Source organism: Macaca mulatta, chromosome 13 (genome assembly GCF_049350105.2).
Source record: "Macaca mulatta isolate MMU2019108-1 chromosome 13, T2T-MMU8v2.0, whole genome shotgun sequence".
NCBI lineage: Eukaryota > Metazoa > Chordata > Mammalia > Primates > Cercopithecidae > Macaca > Macaca mulatta.
The window spans coordinates 27981182-28006111 of NC_133418.1; positions in this window are offsets into that span (position 1 = coordinate 27981182).

The following is a 24930-nucleotide window of genomic DNA, read 5'->3' on the forward strand; positions in this document are numbered from 1 at the left end:
GCTAAAGGAAATATCCTCCGATAACAAAGAGAAAGAAGCTTTCTGAGAAACTTCTTTGTGTTCTGTGAAATCATCTCACAGAGTTACAGCTTTCCCCTCAAGAAGCCTTTCCCTAAGACAGTTCTTGTGGAATTGGCAAAGTGATATTTGAAAGCCCTTAGAGGGCTATGGTGAAAAAGGAAATATACTTAGATGAAATCTGGAAAGAAGCTGTCTGAGAAACTGCTTAGTGTTCTGTTAATTCATCTCACAGAGTTACATCTGTATTTCTTGGATCTCTTTGTTAGACTTATTTCTGTGGAATCTGAGAATAGATATTTCGGATCCCTTGGAAGACTATAGGGCCAAAGGAATTTTCCTCCGATAACAAAGAGAAAGAAGCTTTCTGAGAAACTTCTTTGTGTTCTGTGACATCATCTCACTGAGTTACAGCTTTCCCCTCAAGAAGCCTTTTGTAAAGACAGTTCTTGTGGAATTGGCAAAGTGATATTTGGAAACCCTTAGAAGGCTATGGGGAAAAAGGAAATATCCTCAGATGAAATCTGGAAAGAAGCTTTGTGAGAAACTGCTCTGTGATATGTGACTTCCACTCACAGAGTTACATGTGTATTTCGTGGATCTCTTTGCTAGCCTTTTTTCTGTGGATTCTGAGAACAGATATTTCGGATCCCTTGGAAGACTCTAGGGCCAAAGGAAATATCCTTCGATAAGAAAGAGAAAGAAGCTTTCTGAGAAACTTCTTTGTGTTCTGTGAAATCATCTCACAGAGTTACAGCTTTTCCCTCAAGAAACCTTTTGCTAAGACAGTTCTTGTGGAATTGGCAAAGCGATATTTGGAAGTCCTTAGAGGGCTTTGGTGAAAAAGGAAATATCCTCAGATGAAATCTGGAAAGAAGCTTTCTGAGAAACTGCTCTGTGATATGTGCCTTCCACTCATAGATTTACATTTGCATTTCGTGGATCTCTTTGCTTGCTTTGTTTCTGTGGAATATGAGAACAGATATTCCGGATCCCTTTGAAGACTGTAGGGACAAAGATAATATCCTCCGATAACAAAGAGAAAGAAGCTTTCTGAGAAACTTCTTTGTGTTCTGTGAAATCATCTCACAGAGTTACAGCTCTCCCCTCAAGAAGCCTTCCGACATGACAGTTCTTGTGGAATTGGCAAAGTGATATTTGGAAGCCCATAGAGGGCTATGGAGAAAAAGGAAATATCCTCAGATGAAATCTGGAAAGAAGCTTTCTGAGAGACTGCTTAATGTTTTGTTAATTCATCTCACTGCGTTACATCTGTATTTCGTGGATATCTTTGCTAGCCTTATTTCTGTGGAATCTGAGAACACATATTTCGAATCCCTTTGATGACTATAGGGCCTAAGGAAATATCCTCCGATAACAAAGAGAAAGAAGCTTTCTGAGAAACTTCTTTGTGTTCTGTGAAATCATCTCACACAGTTACAGCTTTCCCCACAGGAAGCCTTTAGCTAAGACAGATCTTGTGGAATGGCAAAGTGATACTTGGAAGCCCATAGAGGGCTATGGTGAAAAAGAAATATCCTCAGATGAAATCTGGAAAGAAGCTTTCTGAGAAACTGCTCAGTGTTCTGTTAATTCATCTCACAGAGTTACATCTGTATTTCGTGCATTTCTTTGCTAGCCTTATTTCTGTGGAATCTGAGAACAGATATTTCGGATCCCTTTGAAGACTATAGGGCCAAAGGAAATATCCTCCGATAACAAAGAGAAGGAAGCTTTCTGAGAAACTTCTTTGTGTTCTGTGAAATCATCTCACAGAGTTACAGCTTTCCCCTCAAGAAGCCTTTCGCTAAGACAATTCTTGTGTAATTGGCAAAGTGATATTTGGAAGCCCATAGAGAGCTATGGTGAAAAAGGAAATATCCGCAAATGAAATCCGGAAAGAAGATTTCTGAGAAACTGCTTAGTGTTCTGTTAATTCATCTCACAGAGTTACATGTGTATTTCGTGGATCTCTTTGCTAGCCTTATTTCTGTGGAATCTGAGAACAGATATTTTGGATCCCTTTAAAGACTATAGGGCCAAAGGAAATATCCTCCGAGATAAAAGAGAAAGAAGCTTTCTGAGAATCTTCTTTGTGTTCTGTGAAATCATCTCACAGAGTTACAGCTTTCCCCTCAAGAAGCCTTTCGCTAAGACAGTTCTGGTGGAATTGGCAAAGTGATATTTGGAAACCCACAGAGGGCTATGGTGAAAAAGGAAATATCCTCAGATGAAATCTGCAAAGAAGCTTTCTGAGTAACTGCTCTGTGATATGTGCCTTCCACTCATAGATATACATCTGCATTTCTGGGATCTCTTTGCTAGCCTTGTTTCTGTGGAATCTGAGAACAGATATTTCGGATCCCTTTGAAGACTATAGGGACAAAGGAAATATCCTCCGATAACAAAGAGAAAGAAGCTTCCTAAGAAACTTCTTTGTGTTCTGCGAAATCGACCCACAGAGTTACAGCTTTCCCCTCAAGAAGCCTTTCGCTAAGATAGTTCTTGTGGAATTGGCAAAGTGATATTTGGAAGCCCTTAGAAGGCTATGGGGAAAAAGGAAATATCCTCAGATGAAATCTGGAAAGAAGCTTTCTGAGAAACTGCTCTGTGATATGTGACTTCCACTCACAGAGTTACATGTGTATTTCCTGGATCTCTTTGCTAGCCTTATTTCTGTGGAATCTGAGAACAGATATTCCGGATCCCTTTGAAGACTATAGGGACAAAGATAATATCCTCCGATAACAAAGAGAAAGAAGCTTTCTGAGAAACTTCTTTGCGTTCTGTGAAATCATCTCACAGAGTTACAGCTCTCCCCTCAAGAAGCATTTCGATATGACAGTTCTTGTGGAATTGGCAAAGTGATATTTGGAAGCCCATAGAGGGCTATGGTGAAAAAGGAAATATCCTCAGATGAAATCTGGAAAGAAGCTTTCTGAGAAACTGCTTAATGTTTTGTTAATTCATCTCACAGCGTTACATATGTATTTCGTGGATATCTTTGCTAGCCTTATTTCTGTGGAATCTGAGAACACATATTTCGGATCCCTTTGAAGGCTATATGTCCTAAGGAAATATCCTCCGATAACAAAGAGAAAGAAGCTTTATGAGAAACTTCTTTGTGTTCTGTGAAATCATCTCACAGAGTTACAGCTTTCCCCTCAAGAAGCCTTTCGCTAAGACAGTTCTTGTGGAATGGCAAAGTGATACGTGGAAGCCCATAAAGGGCTATGTTGAAAAAGGAAATATCCTCAGATGAAATCTGGAAAGAAGCTTTCTGAGTAACTGCTTAGTGTTCTGTTAATTCATCTCACAGAGTTACATCTGTATTTCGTGGATTTCTTTGCTAGCCTTATTTCTGTGGAATCTGAGAACAGATATTTCGGATCCCTTTGAAGACTATACGGCCAAAGGAAATATCCTCCGATAACAAAGAGAAAGAAGCTTTCTGAGAAACTTCTTTGTGTTCTGTGAAATCATCTCACAGAGTTACAGCTTTCCCCTCAAGAAGCCTTTCGCTAAGACATTTCTTGTGGAATTGGCAAAGTGATATTTGGAAGCCCATAGAGGGCTATGGTGAAAAAGGAAATATCCTCAGATGAAATCTGGAAAGAAGCTTTCTGAGAAACTGCTCTGTGATATGTAACTTCCACTCACAGAGTTACATGTGTACTTCGAGGATCTCTTTCCTAGCCTTATTTCTGTGGAATCTGAGAACAGATACTTTGGATCCCTTTGAAGACTGTAGGGCCAAAGGACATATCCTCCGATAACAAAGACAAAGAAGCTTTCTGAGAAACTTCTTTGTGTTCTGTGAAATCATCTCACGGAGTTATCAGCTTTCCCCTCAAAAAGCCTTTCGCTAAGACAGTTCTTGTGATATTGGCAAAGTGATATTTGGAAACCCACAGAGGGCTAGGGTAAAAAGGAAATATACTCAGATGAAATCTGGAAAGAAGCTTTCTGACAAACTGCTAAGTGTTCTGTTAATTCATCTCACAGAGTTACATCTGTATTTCGTGGATCTCTTTGCTAGCCTTATTTCTGTGGAATCTGAGAACAGATATTTCGGATCCCTTGCAAGACTGTATTGCCAAAGGAAATATCCTCCGATAACAAGGAGAAAGAAGCTTTCTGAGAAACTTGTTTGTGTTCTGTGAAATCATCTCGCAGAGTTACAGCTTTCGCCTCAAGGAGCCTTTCGCTAAGACAGTTCTTGTGGAATTGGCAAAGTCATATTTGGAAGCTCATAGAGGGCTACGGTGAAAAAGGAAATATCCTCAGATGAAATCTGGAAAGAAGCTTTCTGAGAAACTGCTCTGTGATATGTCACTTCCACTCACAGAGTTACATCTGTATTTTGTGGATATCTTTGCTAGCCTTATTTCTGTGGAATCTGAGAACAGATATTTCGGATCCCTTTGAAGACTATAGGGCCAAAGGAAATATCCTCCGATAACAAAGAGAAAGAAGTTTTCTGAGAAACTTCTTTGTGTTCTATGAAATCATCTCACAGAGTTACAGCGTTCCCCTCAAGAAGCCCTTCGATAAGACAGTTCTTGTGGAATTGGCAAAGTGATATTTGGAAGCCCTTAGAGGGCTATGGTGAAAAAGGAAATATCCTCAGATGAAATCTGGAAGTAAGCTTTCTGAGAAACTGCTTAGTGTTCTGTTAATTCATCTCACAGAGTTACATCTGTATTTCGTGGATCTCTTTGCTAGCCTTATTTCTGTGGAATCTGAGATAAGATAATTCGTATCCCTTTGAAGACTATAGGAGCAAAGGAAATATCCTCCGATAACAAAGAGAAAGAAGCTTTCTGAGAAACTTCTTTGTGTTCTGTAAAATCATCTCACAGAGTTACAGCTTTCCCCTCAAGAAGACTTTCGCTAAGACAGTTCTTGTGGAATTGGCAAAGTGATATTTGGAAGCCCATAGAGGGCTATGGTGAAAGAGGAAATATACTTAGATGAAATCTGGAAAGAAGCTTTCTGAGAAACTGCTTAGTGTTCTGTTAATTCATCTCACAGAGTTACATCTGTATTTCGTGGATCTCTTTGTTAGCCTAATCTCTGTGGAATCTGAGAACAGATATTTCGGATCCCTTCAAAGACTATGGGGCCAAAGGAATTATCCTCCGATAACAAAGAGAAAGAAGCTTTCTGAGAAACTTCTTTGTGTTCTGTGAAATCATCTCACAGAGTTACAGCTTTCCCCTCAAGAAGCCTTTCGCTAAGACAGTTCTTGTGGAATTGGCAAAGTGATATTTGGAAACCCTTAGAGGGCTATGGGGAAAAAGGAAATATCCTCAGATGAAATCTGGAAAGAAGCTTTCTGAGAAACTGCTCTGTGATATGTGTCTTCCACTGATAGATATACATCTGCATTTCGTGGATCTCTTTGCTAGCGTTATTTCTGTAGAATCTGAGAACAATTATTTCGGATCCCTTTGAAGACTATAGGGCCAAAGGAAATATCCCCCGATAACAAAGAGAAAGAAGCTTTCTGAGAAACTTCTTTGTGTTCTGTGAAATCATCTCACAGAGTTACACCTCCCCTTCAAGAAGCCTTTCGCTAAGACAGTTCTTGTGGAATTGCCAAAGTGAAATTTGGAAGCCCATAGAGGGCTTTGGTGAAAAAGGAAATATCATCAGATGAAATCTGGAAAGAAGCTTTGTGAGAAACTGCTCTGTGATATGTGACTTCCACTCACAGAGTTACATGTGTATTTCGTGGATCTCTTTGCTAGCCTTATTTCTGTGGATTCTGAGAACAGATATTTCGGATCCCTTGGAAGACTGTAGGGCCAAAGGAAATATCCTTCGATAACAAAGAGAAAGAAGCTTTCTGAGAAACTTCTTTGGGTTCTGTGAAATCATCTCACAGAGTTACAGCTTTTCTCTCAAGAAACCTTGTGCTAAGCCAGTTCTTGTGGAATTGGCAAAGCGATATTTGAAAGTCCTTCGAGGGCTATGGTGAAAAAAGAAATATCCTCAGATGAAATCTGGAAAGAAGCTTTCTGAGAAACTGCTCTGTGATATGTGCCTTCCACTCATAGATATACATTTGCATTTCGTGGATCTCTTTGCTAGCTTTGTTTCTGTGGAATCTGAGAACAGATATTCTGGATCCCTTTGAAGACTATAGGGACAAAGATAATATCCTCCGATAACAAAGAGAAAGAAGCTTTCTGAGAAACTTCTTTGTGTTCTGTGAAATCATCTCACAGAGTTACAGCTCTCCCCTCAAGAAGCCTTTCGATATGACAGTTCTTGTGGAATGGGCAAAGTGATATTTGGAAGCCCACAGAGGGCTATGGTGAAAAACGAAATATCCCCAGATGAAATCTGGAAAGAAGCTTTCTGAGAAACTGCTTAATGTTTTGTTAATTCATCTCACAGAGTTACATCTGTATTTCGTGGATATCTTTGCTGCCCTTATTTCTGTGGAATCTGAGAACACATATTTCGGATCCCTTTGAAGACTATAGGGCCTAAGGAAATATCCTCCGATAACAAAGAGAAAGAAGCTTTATGAGAAACTTCTTTGTGTTCTGTGAAATCATCTCACAGAGTTACAGCTTTCCCCTCAAGAAGCCTTTCGCTAAGACAGTTTTTGTGGAATGGCTAAGTGATACTTGGAAGCCCATAGAGGGCTATGGTGAAAAAGGAAATATCCTCAGATGAAATCTGGAAAGAAGATTTCTGAGGAACTGCGCTGTGATATGTGACTTCCACTCACAGAGTTACATGTGTATTTCGTGGATCTCTTTGCTAGCCTTATTTCGGTGGAATCTGAGAACAGATATTTCGGATCGCTTTGAAGACTACAGGGCCAAAGGACATATCCTAAGAAAACAAAGAGAAAGAAGCTTTCTGAGAAACTTCTTTGTGTTCTGTGAAATCATCTCACAGAGTTACAGCTTTCCCCTCAAGAAGGCTTTCGCTAAGAACGTTCTTGTGGAATTGGCAAAGTGATATTTGGAAGCCCAGAGAGGGCTATGGTTAAAAAGGAAATATCCTCAAATGAAATCTGGAAAGAAAGCTTTCTGAGAAACTGCTTAGTGTTCTGCTAATTCATCTCACAGAGTTACATCTGTATTTCGTGGATCTCTTTGCTACTCTTATTTGTGTGGAATCTAAGAACAGATATTTCGGATCCCTTTGAAGACTATAGGGCCAAAGGACATATCCTAAGATAACAAAGAGAAAGAAGATTTCTGAGAAACTTCTTTGTGTTCTGTGAAATCATCTCAGAGAGTTACAGTTTTCCCCTCAAGAAGCCTTTCGCTAAGACAGTTCGTGTGGAATTGGAAAAGTGATATTTGGAAGCCCATAGAGGGCTATGGTGAACAAGGAAATATCCTCAGATGAAATCTGGAAAGAAGCTTTCTGAGAAACTGTTCTGTGATATGTGACTTCCACTCACAGAGTTACATGTGTATTTCGTGGATCTCTTTGCTAGCCTTATTTCTGTGGAATCTTAGAACAGATATTTCGGATCCCTTTGAAGACTATAGGGCCAATGGAAATATCCTCCGATAACGAAGAGAAAGAAGCTTTCTGAGAAACTTCTTTGTGTTCTGCGAAATCATCTCAGAGAGTTACAGCTTTCCCCTCAAGAAGCCTTTCGCTAAGATAGTTCTTGTGGAAATGGCAAAGTGATATTTGGAAGCCCATAGAGGGCTTTGGTGAAAAAGGAAATATCATCATATGAAATCTGAAAAGAAGCCTTTTGAGAAACTGCTCTGTGATATGTGGCTTCCAATCACAGAGTTACATCTGTATTTCGTGGATCTCTTTCCTAGCCTTATTTCTGCGGAATCTGAGAACAGATATTTCCTATCCCTTGGAAGACTGTAGGGCCATAGGGAATATCCTTCGATAACAAAGAGAAAGAAGCTTTCTGAGAAACTTCTTTGTGTTCTGTGAAATCACCTCACAGAGTTACAGGTTTCACCTCAAGAAGCCTTTCGATAACACAGTTCTTGTGGAATTGGCAAAGTGATATTCGGAAGCCCATAGAGGGGTATGGTGAAAAAGGAAATATCCGCAGATGAAATCTGGAAAGAAGTTTCTGAGAAACTGCTTAGTGTTCTGTTAATTCATCACAGAGGGTTACATCCGTATTTCGTGGAACTCTTTGCTAGCCTTATTTCTGTGGAATCTGAGAACAGATATTTCGGATCCCTTTAAAGACTATTGGGTCAAAGGAAATATCCTCCGATAACAAAGAGAAAGAAGCTTTCTGAGAAACTTCTTTGTGTTCTGTGAAATCATCTCACAGAGTTACAGCTTTCCGCTCAAGAAGCCTTTCGCTAAGACAGTTCTTGTGGAATTGGCAAAGGGATATTTGGAAGCCCATAGAGGGCTATGGTGAAAAAGGAAATATCCTCTGATGAAATCTGGAAAGAACCTTTCTGAGAAACTGCTTAGTGTTTTGTTAATTCACCTCACAGAGTTATATCTGTATTTCGTGGCTCTCTTTGCTACCCTTATTTGTGTGGAATCTGAGAACTGATATTTCGGATCCCTTTGAAGGCTATAGGGCCAAAGGACATATCCTCCGTTAACAAAGAGAAAGAAGCTTTCTTAGAAACTTCTTTGTGTTCAGTGAAATCATCTGACAGAGTTACAGCTTTCCCCTCAAGAAGCCTTTCGCTAAGACAGTTTTTGTGGAATTGGCAAAGTTATATTTGGAAGCCCATAGAGGGCTATGATGAAAAAGGAAATATCCTCAGATGAAATCTGGAAAGAAGCTTTCTGAGAAACTGCTTAGTGTTCTGTTAATTCATCTCACAGAGTTACATCTGTATTTCGTGGATCTTTGCTAGCCTTATTTCTGTGGAATCTGAGAACAGATATTTCGGATCCCTTTGAAGACTACAGGGCCAAAGGAAATATCCTCCGATAACAAAGAGAAAGAAGCTTTCTGAGAAACTTCTTTGTATTCTGTGAAATTATCTAACAGAGTTACAGCTTTCCCCTCAAGAAGCCCCTCGCTAAGACAGTTCTTGTGGAACTGGCAAAGTGATATTTGGAAGCCCATAGAGGGCTATGGTGAAAAAGGAAATATCCTCAGTTCAAATTTCGAAAGAAGCTTTCTGAGAAACTGCTTAGTGTTCTGTTAATTCATCTCATAGAGTTACATCTGTATTTCGAGGATCTCTTTGCTAGCCTTATTTCTGTGGAATCTGAGAACAGATATTTCGGATCCCTTTGAAGACTATAGGGCCAAAGGAAATATCCTCCGATAACAAAGAGAAAGAAGCTTTCTGAGAAACTTCTTTGTGTTCTGTGAAATCATCTCACAGAGTTACAGCTTTCCCCTCAGGAAGCCTTTCGCTAAGACAGTTCTTGTGGAATTGGCAAAGTGATATTTGGAAGCCCTTAGAGGGCTATGGTGAAAAAGGAAATATCCTCATATGAAATCTGGAAAGAAGCTTTCTGAGAAACTTCTTAGTGTTCTGTTAAATCATCTCACAGAGTTACATCTGTATTTCGAGGATCTCTTTGCTATCCTTATTTCTGTGGAATCTGAGAACAGATATTTCGGATCCCTTTGAAGTCTATAGGGCCAAAGGAAATATCCTCCGATAACAAAGAGAAAGAAACTTTCTGTGAAACTGCTTTGTGTTCTGTGAAATCATCTCACAGAGTTACAGCTTTCTCCTCAAGAAGCCTTTCGCTAAGACAGTTCTTGTGGAATTGGAAAAGTGATATTTGGAAGCCCTTGGAGGACTATGGTGAAAAAGGAAATATCCTCAGAAGAAATCTGGAAAGAAGCTTTCTGAGATACTGCTTAGTGTTCTGTTAATTTATCTCACAGAGTTACATCTGTATTTCGTGGATCTCTTTGCAAGCCTTATTTCTGTGGAATCTGAGAACAGATATTTCGGATCCCTTTGAAGACTATAGGGCCAAAGGAAATATCCTCCGATAACAAAGAGAAAAAAGCATTCTGAGAAACTTTTTTGTGTTCTGTGAAATCATCTCACAGAGTTACAGATTTCCTCTCCAGAAGCCTTTCGCTAAGACAGTTCTTGTGGAATTTGCAAAGTGATATTTGGAAGCCCATAGAGGGCTATGGTGAAAAAGGAAATATCCTCAGATGAAATCTGGAAAGAAACTTTCTGAGAAACTGCTCAGTGTTCTTTAAATTCGTCCCATAGAGTTACATCTGTATTTCGTGGATCTCTATGCAAGTCTTATTTCTGTGGAATCTGAGAACAGATATTTCGCATCCCTTGTAAGGCTATAGGGCCAAAGGAAATATCCTCCGATAACAAAGAGAAAGAAGCTTTCTGAGAAACTTCTTTGTGTTCTGTGAAATCATCTGACAGAGTTACAGCTTTCCCCTCAAGAAGCCTTTCGCTAAGACAGTTCTTGTGGAATTAGCAAAGTGATATTTGGAAGCCCATAGAGGGCTTTAGTGAAAAGGAAATATCATCAGATGAAATCTGGAAAGAAGCTTTGTGAGAAACTGCTCTGTGACATGTGACTTCCACTCCCAGAGTTACATGTGTATTTCGTGGATCTCTTTGCTAGCCTAATTTCTGGGAATCTGAGAACAGACATTTCGGATCCCTTGGTAGACTGCAGTGCCAAAGGAAATATCGTTCGGTAACAAAGAGAAAGAAGCTTTCTGAGAAACTTCTTTGTGTTCTGTGAAATCATCTCACAGAGTTACAGCTTTCCCCTCAAGAAGACTTTCGCTAAGACAGTTCTTGTGGAATTGGCAAAGTGATATTTGGAAGCCCATAGAGGGCTATGGTGAAAAAGGAAATATCCTCAGATGAAATCTGGAAACAAGCTTTCTGAGAAACTGCTCTGTGATATGTGACTTCCACTCACAGAGTTACATGTGTATTTCGTGGATCTCTTTGATAGCCTTATTTCTGTGGAATCTGAGAACAGATATTTCGGATCCCTTTGAAGACTATAGGGCCAAAGGACATATCCTCCGATAACAAAGAGATAGAAGCTTTCTAAGAAACATCTTTGTGTTCTGTGAAATCATCTCACAGAGTTACAGCTTTCCCCTCAAGAAACCTTTCGCTAAGACAGTTCTTGTGGAACTGACAAAGTGATATTTGGAAGCCCATAGTGGGCTACGGTGAAAAAGGAAATATCCTCAGATGAAATCCGGAAAGAAGCTTTCTGAGAAACTGCTTAGGGTTCCGTTAATTCATCTCACAGAGTTACATCTGTATTTCGTGGATCTCTTTGCTAGCCTTATTTCTGTGGAATATGAGAACAGATAATTTCGACCCCTTGGAAGACTATAGGGCCAAAGGAAATATCCTCCGATAACAAAGAGAAAGAAGCTTTCTGAGAAACTTCTTTGTGTTCTGTGAAATCATCTCACAGAGTTACAGCTTTCCCCTCAAGAAGCCTTTCGCTAAGACAGTTCTTATGGAATTGGAAAAGTGATATTTGGAAGCCCATAGACGGCTATGGTGAAAAAGGAAATATCCTCAGATGAAATCTGTAAAGAAGCTCTCTGAGAAACTGCTTAGTCTTCTGCTAATTCCTATCACAGATTTACATCTGTATTTCGGGGATCTCTTTGCTAGCCTTATGTCTGTGGAATCTGAGAACAGATATTTCGGATCACTTTGAAGACTATAGTGCCAAAGGAAATATCCTCCGATAAAAAAGAGAAAGAAGCTTTCTGAGAAACTTCTTTGTGTTCTGTGAAATCATCTCACAGAATTACAGCTTTACCCTCAAGAAGCCTTTCGCTAAGACAGTTCTTGTGGAATTGGCAAAGTGATATTTGGAAGCCCATAGAGTGCTATGGTGAAAAAGGAAATATCCTCAGATGAAATCTGGAAAGAAGCTTTCTGAGAAACTGCTAGTGTTCTGTTAATTCATCTCACAGAGTTACATCTGCATTTCGTGGATCTCTTTGCTAGCCTTATTTCTGTGCAATCTGAGAACAGATATTTTGGATCCCTTGGAAGACTACAGGGCCAAAGGAAATATGCTCCGGTAACAAAGAGAAAGAAGCTTTCTGAGAAACTTCTGTGTGTTCTGTGAATTCATCTCACAGAGATACAGGTTTCCCCTCAAGAAGCCTTTCGCTACGGCAGTTCTTTTGGAATTTTCAAAGTGATATTTGGAAGCCCATAGAGGGATATGGTGAACAAGGAATATCCTCAGATGAAATCTGGAAACAACCTTTCTGAGAAACGGCTTAGTGTTCTGTTAATTCATCTCACAGAGTTACCTCTGTATTTCGTGGATCTCTTTGCGAGCCTTATTTCTGTGGAGTCTGAGAAAAGATATTTCGGATCCCTAGGAAGACTATAGGCCCAAAGGAAATATCCTCCGATAAAAATGAGAAAGAAGTTTTCTGGGAAACTTCTTTGTGTTCTGTGAAATCATCTCACAGAGTTACAGCTTTCCCCTCAAGAAGCCTTTCGCTCAGACAGTTCTTGTGGAATTGATAAAGTGAAATTTGGAAGCCCATACATGGCTATGGTGAAAAAGGAAATATCCTCAGATGAAATCTGGAGAGAAGCTTTCTGAGAAACTGCTCTGTGATAGGTGACTTCCACCCATAGAGTTACATCAGTATTTCGTGGATCTCTTTGCTAGCCTTATTTCTGTGGAATCTGAGAACAGATATTTCGGATCCCTTTGAAGATTATAGGGCCAAAGGAAATATCCTCCGATAACAAAGAGAAAGAAGCTTTCTGAGAAACTTCTTTGTGTTCTGTGAAATCGTCTCACAGAGTTACAGCTTTCCCCTCAAGAAGCCTTTCGCTAAGACAGTTCTTGTGGAATTGAGAAAGTGAAATTTGTAAGCCCATAGAGGGCTATGGTGAAAAAGGAAATATCTTCAGATGAAATCTGGAAAGAAGCTTTCTGAGAAACTGCTCTGTGATATGTGACATCGACTCATAGAGTTACATCAGTAGTACGTGGATCTCTATGCTAGCCTTATTTCTGTGGAACCTGAAAACAGATATTTCGGATCGCTTTGAAGACTATAGGGCCAAAGGAAATATCCCCCGATAACAAAGAGAAAGAAGCTTTCTGAGAAACTTAGTTGTGTTCTGTGAACTCATCTCACGGAGTTACAGGTTTGCCCTCAAGAAGGCTTTCGCTAAGACAGTTCTTGTGGAATTGGAAAAGTAATATTTGGAAGCCCATAGACGGCTATGGTGAAAAAGTAAATATCCCCAGATGAAATCCGGAAAGAAGCTCTCTGAGAAAATGCTTAGTGTTCTGTTAATTCATCTCACAGTGTTACATCTGTATTTCGGGGATCTCTTTGCTAGCCTTATTTCTGTGGAATCAGAGAACAGATATTTCGGATCCCTTTGAAGACTATAGGGCCAAAGGAAATATCCTCCGATAACAAAGAGAAAGAAGCTTTCTGAGAAACTTCTTTGTGTTCTGTGAAATCGTCTCACAGAGTTACAGCTTTCCCCTCAAGAAGCCTTTCGCTAAGACAGTTCTTGTGGAATTGGCAAAGTGATATTTGGAAGCCCATAGAGGGCTATGGTGAAAATGGAAATATCCTCAGATGAAATCTGGAAAGAAGCTTTCTGAGAAACTGCTTAGTGTTCTGTTAATTCATCTCACAGTGTTACATCTGTATTTCGTGGATCTGTATGCTAGCCTTATTTCTGTGGAATCTGAGTACAGACATTTCGGATCCCTTGGAAGACTATAGGGCCAAAGGAAATATCCTCAGTTAACAAAGAAAAAGAAGCTTTCTTAGAAACTTCTTTGTGTTCTGTGAAATCATCTCACAGAGTTACAGCTTTCCCCTCAAGAAGTCTTTCGCTAAGGCAGTTCTTGTGGAATTGGCAAAGTGATATTTGGAAGCCCATAGAGGGCTATGGTGAACAAGGAAATATCCTCAGATGAAATCTGGAAAGAAGCTTTCTGAGAAACTGCTTAGTGTTCTGTTAATTCATCTCACAGAGTTACATCTGTATTTCGTGGATCTCTTTGCTAGCCTTATTTCTGTGGAATATGAGAACAGATATTTCGGATCCCTTGGAAGACTATAGGGCCAAAGGAAATATCCTCCGATAACAAAGAGAAAGAAGCATTCTGAGAAACTTCTTTGTGTTCTGTGAAATCGTCTCACAGAGTTACAGCTTTCCCCTCAAGAAGCCTTTCGCTAAGACTGTTCTGGTGGAATTGCAAAAGTGATATTTGGAAGCCAATAGAGGGCTATGGTGAAAAAGGAAATATACTCAGTTGAAATCTGGAAAGAAGCTTTCTGAGAAACTGCTTATTGTTCTGTTAATTCATCTAACAGAGTTACATCTGTATTTCATGGATCTCTTTGCGAGCTTATTTCTGTGGAATCTGAGAAAAATATTTCGGATCCCTTTGAAGACTATAGGGCCAAAGGAAATATCCTCCGATAACTAAGAGAAAGAAGCTTTCTGAGAAACTTCTTTGTGTTCTTTGAAATCATCTCACAGGGTTACAGCTTTCCCCTCAAGAAGCCTTTCTCTCAGACAGTTTTTGTGGAACTGACAAAGTGAAATTTGGAAGCCCACAGAGGGCTACGGTAAAAAAGGAAATATCTTTAGATGAAATTTGGAAAGAAGCCTTCTGAGAAACTGCTCTTTGATATGTGACATCCACTCATAGAGTTACATCAGTATTTCGTGGATCTCTATGCTAGCCTTAATTCTATGGAATCTGAGAACAGATATTTCAGATCCCTTGGAAGACTATAGGTCCAAAGGAAATATCCACCGATAACAAAGAGAAAGAAGCTTTCTGAGAAACTTCTTTGTGTCTGTGAAATCATCTCACAGAGTTACCGCATTCCCCTCAAGAAGACTTTGGCTATTACAATTCTTGTGGAATTGGCAAAGTGATATTTGGAAGCCCATAGAGGGCTATGGTGAAAAAGGAAATATCCTCAGATGAAATCTGGAAAGAAGCTTTCTGAGAAACTGCTTAGTGTTCTGTTAATTCATCTCACAGAGTTACATCTGTATTTCGTGGATCTCTTTGCTAGCCTTATTTCTGTGGAATCTGAGAACAGATATTTCGGATTGCTTTGAAGACTATAGGGCCAAAGAAATATCCCCCGATAACAAAGAGAAATAAGCTTTCTGAGAAACTTCTTTGTGTTCTGTGAAATAGTCTCACAGAGTTACAGCTTTCCCCTCAAAAAGCCTTTCACTAAGACAGTTCTTGTGGATTTGGCAAAGTGATATTTGGAAGCCCATTGACGGCTACGGTGAAAAAGGAAATATCCTCACATGAAATCCGGAAAGAAGCTCTCTGAAAAACTGCTTAGTGTTCTGTTAATTCATATCACAGAGTTACATCTGTATTTCGGGGATCTCTTTGCTAGCCTTATTTCTGTGGAATCTGAGAACAGATATTTCGGATCACTTTGAAGACTGTAGGGCCAAAGGAAATATCCTCCGATAACAATGAGAAAGAAGTTTTCTGAGAAACTTCTTTGTGTCTGTGAAATCATCTCACGGAGTTACCGCATTCCCCTCAAGAAGCCTTTGGCTAAGACAATTCTTGTGGAATTGGCAAGGTGATATTTGGAACCCCTAGAGGGCTATGGTGAAAAAGGAAATATCCTCAGATGAAATCTGGAAAGAAGCTTTCTGAGAAACTGCTTAGTGTTCTGTTAATTCATCTCACAGTGTTACATCTGTATTTCGTGGATCTCTTTGCTAGCCTTATTTCTGTGGAATCTGAGAACAGATATTTCGGATCCCTTTGAAGACTATAGGGCCAAAGGGAATATCCTCCGATAACAAAGAGAAAGAAGCTTTCTGAGAAACTTCTTTGTGTTCTGTGAAATCGTCTCACAGAGTTACAGCTTTCCCCTCAAGAAGCCTTTTGCTAAGACAGTTCTTTTGGAATTGGCAAAGTGATATTTGGAAGCCCATAAAGGGCTACGGTGAAAAAGGAAATATCCTCAGATGAAATCTGGAAAGAAGCTTTCTGAGAAACTGCTTAGTGTTCTGTTAATTCATCTAACAGAGTTACATCTGTATTTCGTGGATCTCTTTGATAGCTTATTTCTTTGGAATCTGAGAAGAGATATTTCGGATCCTTTTGAAGACTATAGGGCCAAAGGAAATATCCTCCTATAACAAAGAGAAAGAAGCTTTCTGAGAAACTTCTTTGTGTTCTTTGAAATCATCTCACACACTTACAGCTTTCCCCTCATGAAGCCTTTCGCTAACACATTTCTTGTGGAATTGGCAAAGTGATATTTGGAAGCCCATAGAGGGCTATGGTGAAAAAGGAAATATCCTCTGATGAAATCTGGAAAGAAACTTTCTGAGAAACTGCTTAGTGTTCTGTTAATTCATCTCACAGAGTTACATCTGTATTTCGTGGATCTCTTTGCTAGCCTTATTTCTGTGGAATCTGAGAACAGACATTTGGGATCCCTTGGAAGACAATAGGGCCAAAGGAAATATCCTACGATAACAAAGTGAAAGAAGCTTTCTGAGAAACTTCTTTCTGTTCTGTGAAATCATCTCACAGAGTTACAGCTTCCCCTCAAGAAGTCTTTCGCTAAGGCATTTCTTGTGGAATTGGCAAAGTGATATTTGGAAGCCCATGGAGGGCTATGGTGAACAAGGAAATATCCTCAGATGAAATCTGGAAAGAAGCTTTCTGAGAAATTGCTTAGTGTTCTGTTAATTCCTCTCACAGAGTTACATCTGTATTTCGTGGATCTCTTTGCTAGCCTTATTTCTGTGGAATCTGAGAACAGATATTTCGGATCCCTTGGAAGACTATAAGGCCAAAGGAAATATCCTCCGAAAACAAAGAGAAAGAAGCTTTCTGAGAAACTTCTTTGTGTTCTGTGAAATCATCTCACAGTGTTACAGCTTTCCCCTCAAGAAGCCTTTGGCTAAGAGAATTCTTGTGGAATTGGCAAAGTGATATTTGGAAGCCCACAGAGGGCTATGATGAAAAAGGAAATATCCTCAGATGAATTCTGGAAAGAAGCTTTCTGAGAAACTGCTTAGTGTTCTGTTAATTCATCTCACAGAGTTACATCTGTATTTCGTGGATCTCTTTGCTAGCCTTATTTCTGTGGAATATGAGAACAGATAATTTGGATCCATTGGAAGACTATAGGGTCAAAGGAAATACCCTCTGATAACAAAGAGAAAGAAGCTTTCTGAGAAACTTCTTTGTGTTCTGTGAAATCGTCTCCCAGAGTTACAGCATTCCAATCAAGAAGCCTTTCGCTAAGACAGTTCTTGTGGAATTGGCAAAGTGATATTTGGAAGCCCATAGACGGCTATGGTGAAAAAGGAAATATCCTCAGATGAAATCTGGAAAGAAGCTCTCTGAGAAACTATTTAGTGTTCTGTTAATTCATATCACAGAGTTACATCTGTATTTCGGGGATCTCTTTGCTAGTCTTATTTCTCTGGAATCTGAAAACATATATTTCGGATCACTTTGAAGAGTATGGGGCCAAAGGAAATATCCTCCCATAACAAAGAGAAAGAAGCTTTCTGAGAAACTTCTTTGTGTTCTGTGAAATCATCTCACAGGGTTACAGCTTTCCCCTCAAGAAGCCTTTCGCTAAGACAGTTCTTGTGGAATTGGCAAAGTGATATTTGGGAGCCCATAGAGTGCTATGGTGAAAAAGGAAATGTCCTCAGATGAAATCTGGAAAGAAGCTTTCTGAGAAACTGGTTAGTGTTCTGTTAATTCATCTCACACAGTTACGTCTGTATTTCGTGGATCTCTTTGCTAGCCTTATTTCTGTGGAATCTGAGAACAGATATTTCGGATCCCTTGGAAGACTATAGGGCCAAAGGAAATATCCTCCGATAACAAAGAGAAAGAAGCTTTCTGAGAAACTTCTTTGTGTTCTGTGAAATCATCTCACAGAGTTACAGCTTTCCCCTGAAGAAGCCTTTCGCTACGGCAGTTCTTCTGGAATTGGCAAAGTGATATTTGGAAGCCCATAGAGGGATATGGTGAACAAGGAATATCCTCAGATGAAATGTGGAAACAAGCTTTCTGAGAAACTGCTTAGCGTTCTGTTAATTCATCTCACAGAGTTACCTCTGTATTTCGTGGATCTCTTTGTGAGCCTTATTCCTGTGGAATTTGAGAACAGATATTTCGGATCCCTTGGAAGACTATAGGGCCATAGGAAATATCCTCCGATAACAAAGAGAAAGAAGCTTTCAGGGAAACTTCTTTGTGTTCTGTGAAATCATCTCACAGTGTTACAGCTTTAGCCTCAAGAAGCCTTTCGCTCAGACATTTCTTGTGGAATTGATAAAGTGAAATTTGGAAGCCCATACAGGGCTATGGTGAAAAAGGAAATATCCTCAGATGAATTCTGGAGCGAAGCTTTCTGAGAAACTGCTCTGTGATATGTGACATCCACTCATAGAGTTACATCAGTATTTCGTGGATCTCTTTGCTAACCTTATTTCTGTGGAATCTGAGAACAGATATTTCGGATCACTTTGAAGACTATAGGGCCAAAGGAAATATCCTCCGATAACAAAGAGAAAGAAGCTTTCAGAGAAACTTCTTTGTGTCTGTGAAATCATCTCACAGAGTTACCGCATTCCCCTCAAGAAGCCTTTGGCTAAGACAATTCTTGTGGAATTGGCAAAGTGATATTTGGAAGCCCATAGAGGGCTATGGCGAAAAAGGAAATATCCTCAGATGAAATCTGGAAAGAAGCTTTCTGAGAAACTGCTTAGTGTTCTGTTAATTCATCTCACAGAGTTACATCTGTATTTCGTGGATCTCTTTGCTAGCCTTATTTCTGTGGAATCTGAGAACAGATATTTCGGATCGCTTTGAAGACTATAGGGCCAAAGGAAATATCCTCCGATAACAAAGAGAAAGAAGCTTTCTGAGAAACTTCTTTGTGTTCTGTGAAATCGTCTCACAGAGTTACAGCTTTTCCCTCAAAAAGCCTTTCACTAAGTCAGTTCTTGTGGAATTGGCAAAGTGATATGTAGAAGCCCATGGAGGGCTATGGTGAAAAAGGAAATATCCTCTGTTGAAATCTGGAAAGAAGCATTCTGAGAAACTGCTTATTGTTCTGTTAATTCATCTAACAGAGTTACATCTGTATTTCATGGATCTCTTTGCGAGCTTATTTCTGTGGAATCTGAGAACAGATATTTCGGATCCCTTTGAAGACTATAGGGCCAAAGGAAATATCCTCCGATAACAAAGAGAAAGAAGCTTTCTGAGAAACTTCTTTGTGTTCTTTGAAATCATCTCACAGGGTTACAGCTTTCCCCTCAAGAAGCCTTTCTCTCAGACAGTTCTTGTGGAATTGACAAAGTGAAATTTGGAAGCCCATAGAGGGCTACGGTAAAAAAGGAAATATCTTTAGATGTAATTTGAAAAGAAGGTTTCTGAGAAACTGCTCTTTGATATGTGACATCCACTCATAGAGTTACATCAGTATTTCGTGGATCTCTATGCTAGCCTTATTTCTATGGAATCTGAAAACAGATATTTCGGATCCCTTTGAAGACTATAGGGCGAAAGGAAATATCCTCCGATAACAAAGAGAAAGAGCTTTCTGAGAAACTGCTTAGTGTTCTTTTAATTCATCTCACAGAGTTACATCTGTATTTCGTGGATCTCTTTGCTAGCCTTATTTCTGTGGAATCTGAGAACCGATATTTTGGATTCCTTGGAAGACTATAGGGCCAAAGGAAATATCCTCCGATAACAAACAGAAAGAAGCTATCTGAGAAACATCTTGTGTTCTGTGAAATCAACTCACAGTGTTACAGCTTTCCCCTCAAGAAGCCTTTCGCTCAGAGAGATCTTGTGGAATTGATAAAGTGAAATTTAGAAGCCCATAGAGGGCTATGGTGAAAAAGGAAATATCATCAGATGAAATCCGGAAAGAAGCTTTCTGAGAAACTGCTCTGTGATATGTGACTTACACCCATAGAGTTACATCAGTATTTCGTGGATCTCTTTGCTAGCCTTATTTCTGTGGAATCTGAAAACAGATATTTCGGATCACTTTGAAGACTATAGGGCCAAAGGAAATATCCTCCGATAACAAAGAGAAAGAAGCTTTCTGAGAAACTCCTTTGTGTCTGTGAAATCATCTCACAGAGTTACAGATTTCCCCTCAAGAAGCCTTTCGCTAAGACAATTCTTGTGGAATTGGCAAAGTGATATTGGGAAGCCCATAGAGGGCTATGGTGAAAAAGGAAATATCCTCAGATGAAATCTGGAAAGAAGCTCTCTGAGACACTGCTTAGTGTTCTGTTAATTCATATCACAGAGCTACATCTGTATTTCGGGGATCTCTTTGCTAGCCTTATTTCTGTGGAATCTGAGAACAGATATTTCGGATCACTTTGAAGACTATAGGGCCAAAGGAAATATCCTCCGATAACAATGAGAAAGAAGCTTTCTGAGAAACTTCTTTGTGTCTGTGAAATCATCTCACAGAGTTACCGCATTCCCCTCAAGAAGCCTTTGGCTAAGACAATTCTTGTGGAATTGGCAAGGTGATATTTGGAACCCCTAGAGGGCTATGGTGAAAAAGGAAATATCCTCAGATGAAATCTGGATAGAAACTTTCTGAGAAACTGCTTAGTGTTCTGTTAATTCATCTCACAGAGTTACATGTGTATTTCGTGGATCTCTTTGCTAGCCTTATTTCTGTGGAAACTGAGAACTGATATTTCGGATCCCTTTGAAGAATATAGGGCCAAAGGAAATATCCTCCGATAACAAAGAGAAAGAAGCTTTCTGAGAAACTTCTTTGTGTTCTGTGAAATCGTCTCACAGAGTTACAGCTTTCCCCTCAAGAAGCCTTTTGCTGAGACAGTTCTTGTGTAATTGGCAAAGTGATATTTGGAAGCCCATAGAGGGCTATGGTGAAAAAGGAAACATCCTCAGATGAAATCTGGAAAGAAGCTTTCTGAGAAACTGCTTAGTGTTCTGTTAATTCATCTAACAGAGTTACATCTGTATTTCGTGGATCTCTTTGCTAGCTTATTTCTTTGGAATTTGAGAACAGATATTTCGGATCCCTTTGAAGACTATAGGGCCAAAGGAAATATCCTCAGATAACAAAGAGAAAGAAGTTTTCTGAGAAACTTCTTTGTGTCTGTGAAATCATCTCACAGAGTTACAGCTTTCCCCTCAAGAAGCCTTTGGCTAAGACAATTCTTGTGGAATTGGCAAAGTGATATTTGGAAGCCCATAGAGGGCTATGGGGAAAAGGAAATATCCTCAGATGAAATCTGGAAAGAAGCTTTCTGAGAAACTGTTTAGTGTTCTGTTAATTCATATCACAGAGTTACATCTGTATTTCGTGGATCTCTTTGCTAGCCTTATTTCTGTGGAATCTGAGAACAGATATTTCGGAGCCCTTGGAAGACTATAGGGCCAAAGGAAATATCCTCCGATAACAAAGAGAAAGAAGCTTTCTGAGAATTTTCTTTGTGTTCTGTGAAATCATCTCACAGAGTTACAGCTTTCCCCTGAAGAAGCCTTTCGCTACGGCAGTTCTTCTGGAATTGGCAAAGTGATATTTGGAAGCCCATAGAGGGATATGGTGAGCAAGGAATATCCTCAGATGAAATGTGGAAACAAGCTTTCTGAGAAACTGCTTAGTGTTCTGTTAATTCATCTCACAGAGTTACATCTGTATTTCGTGGATCTCTTTGCGAGCCTTATTCCTGTGGAATCTGAGAACAGATATTTCGGATCCCTTGGAAGACTATAGGGCCAAAGGAAATATCCTCCGATAACAAAGAGAAAGAAGCTTTCTGAGAAACTTCTTTGTGTTCTTTGAAATCATCTCACAGTGTTACAGCTTTACCCTCAAGAAGCCTTTCGCTCAGACATTTCTTGTCGAATTGATAAAGTGAAATTTGGAAGCCCATACAGGGCTATGGTGAAAAAGGAAATATCCTCAGATGAATTCTGGAGAGAAGCTTTCTGAGAAACTGCTCTGTGATATGTGACTTCCACCCATAGAGTTACATCAGTATTTCGTGGATGTCTTTGCTAGCCTTATTTCTGTGGAATCTGAAAACAGATATTTCGGATCCCTTTGAAGACTATAGGGCCAAAGGAAATATCCTCCGATAACAAAGAGAAAGAAGCTTTCTGAGAAACTTCTTTGTGTTCTGTGAAATCATCTCACAGAGTTACATCTTTCCCCTCAAGAAGCCTTTCGCTAAGACTGTTCTGGTGGAATTGCAAAAGTGATATTTGGAAGCCCATAGAGGGCTATGGTGAAAAAGGAAATATCCTCGGATGAAATCTGTAAAGAAGCTCTCTGAGAAACTGCTTAGGGTTCTGTTAATTCATATCACAGACTTACATCTGTGTCGGGGATCTCTTTGCTAGCCTTATTTCTGTGGAATCTGAGAAGCGATATTTCGGATAACTTTGAAGAGTATAGGGACAAAGGAAATATCCTCCGATAACAAAGAGAAAGAAGCTTTCTGAGAAACTTCTTTGTGTCTGTGAAATCATCTCACCGAGTTACCGCATTCCCCTCAAGAAGCCTTTGGCTATTACAATTCTTGTGGAATTGGCAAAGTGATATTTGGAAGCCCATAGAGGGCTATGGTGAAAAAGGAAATATCCTCAGATGAAATCTGGAAAGAAGCTTTCTGAGAAACTTCTTAGTGTTCTGTTAATTCATCTCACAGAGTTACATCTGTATTTCGTGGATCTCTTTGCTAGCCTTATTTCTGTGGAATCTGAGAACAGATATTTCGGATCGCTTTGAAGACTATAGGGCCAAAGAAATATCCTCCGATCACAAAGAGAAAGAAGCTTTCTGAGAAATTTCTTTGTGTTCTGTGAAATCGTCTCCCAGAGTTACAGCATTCCAATCAAGAAGCCTTTCGCTAAGACAGTTCTTGTGGAATTGGCAAAGTGATATTTGGAAGCCCATAGACGGCTATGGTGAAAACGGAAATATCCTCAGATGAAATCTGGAAAGAAGCTCTCTGAGAAACTATTTAGTGTTCTGTTAATTCATATCACAGAGTTACATCTGTATTTCGGGGATCTCTTTGCTAGTCTTATTTCTCTGGAATCTGAAAACATATATTTCGGATCACTTTGAAGAGTATGGGGCCAAAGGAAATATCCTCCCATAACAAAGAGAAAGAAGCTTTCTGAGAAACTTCTTTGTGTTCTGTGAAATCATCTCACAGGGTTACAGCTTTCCCCTCAAGAAGCCTTTCGCTAAGACAGTTCTTGTGGAATTGGCAAAGTGATATTTGGGAGCCCATAGAGTGCTATGGTGAAAAAGGAAATGTCCTCAGATGAAATCTGGAAAGAAGCTTTCTGAGAAACTGCTTAGCGTTCTGTTAATTCATCTCACAGAGTTACCTCTGTATTTCGTGGATCTCTTTGTGAGCCTTATTCCTGTGGAATCTGAGAACAGATATTTCGGATCCCTTGGAAGACTATAGGGCCATAGGAAATATCCTCCGATAACAAAGAGAAAGAAGCTTTCAGGGAAACTTCTTTGTGTTCTGTGAAATCATCTCACAGTGTTACAGCTTTAGCCTCAAGAAGCCTTTCGCTCAGACATTTCTTGTGGAATTGATAAAGTGAAATTTGGAAGCCCATACAGGGCTATGGTGAAAAAGGAAATATCCTCAGATGAATTCTGGAGCGAAGCTTTCTGAGAAACTGCTCTGTGATATGTGACATCCACTCATAGAGTTACATCAGTATTTCGTGGATCTCTTTGCTAACCTTATTTCTGTGGAATCTGAGAACAGATATTTCGGATCACTTTGAAGACTATAGGGCCAAAGGAAATATCCTCCGATAACAAAGAGAAAGAAGCTTTCAGAGAAACTTCTTTGTGTCTGTGAAATCATCTCACAGAGTTACCGCATTCCCCTCAAGAAGCCTTTGGCTAAGACAATTCTTGTGGAATTGGCAAAGTGATATTTGGAAGCCCATAGAGGGCTATGGCGAAAAAGGAAATATCCTCAGATGAAATCTGGAAAGAAGCTTTCTGAGAAACTGCTTAGTGTTCTGTTAATTCATCTCACAGAGTTACATCTGTATTTCGTGGATCTCTTTGCTAGCCTTTTTTCTGTGGAATCTGAGAACAGATATTTCGGATCGCTTTGAAGACTATAGGGCCAAAGGAAATATCCTCCGATAACAAAGAGAAAGAAGCTTTCTGAGAAACTTCTTTGTGTTCTGTGAAATCGTCTCACAGAGTTCCAGCTTTCCCCTCAAAAAGCCTTTCACTAAGACAGTTCTTGTGGAATTGGCAAAGTGATATGTAGAAGCCCATGGAGGGCTATGGTGAAAAAGGAAATATCCTCAGTTGAAATCTGGAAAGAAGCTTTCTGAGAAACTGCTTATTGTTCTGTTAATTCATCTAACAGAGTTACATCTGTATTTCATGGATCTCTTTGCGAGCTTATTTCTGTGGAATCTGAGAACAGATATTTCGGATCCCTTTGAAGACTATAGGGCCAAAGGAAATATCCTCCGATAACAAAGAGAAAGAAGCTTTCTGAGAAACTTCTTTGTGTTCTTTGAAATCATCTCACAGGGTTACAGCTTTCCCCTCAAGAAGCCTTTCTCTCAGACAGTTCTTGTGGAATTGACAAAGTGAAATTTGGAAGCCCATAGAGGGCTACGGTAAAAAAGGAAATATCTTTAGATGTAATTTGAAAAGAAGGTTTCTGAGAAACTGCTCTTTGATATGTGACATCCACTCATAGAGTTACATCAGTATTTCGTGGATCTCTATGCTAGCCTTATTTCTATGGAATCTGAAAACAGATATTTCGGATCCCTTTGAAGACTATAGGGCGAAAGGAAATATCCTCCGATAACAAAGAGAAAGAGCTTTCTGAGAAACTGCTTAGTGTTCTTTTAATTCATCTCACAGAGTTACATCTGTATTTCGTG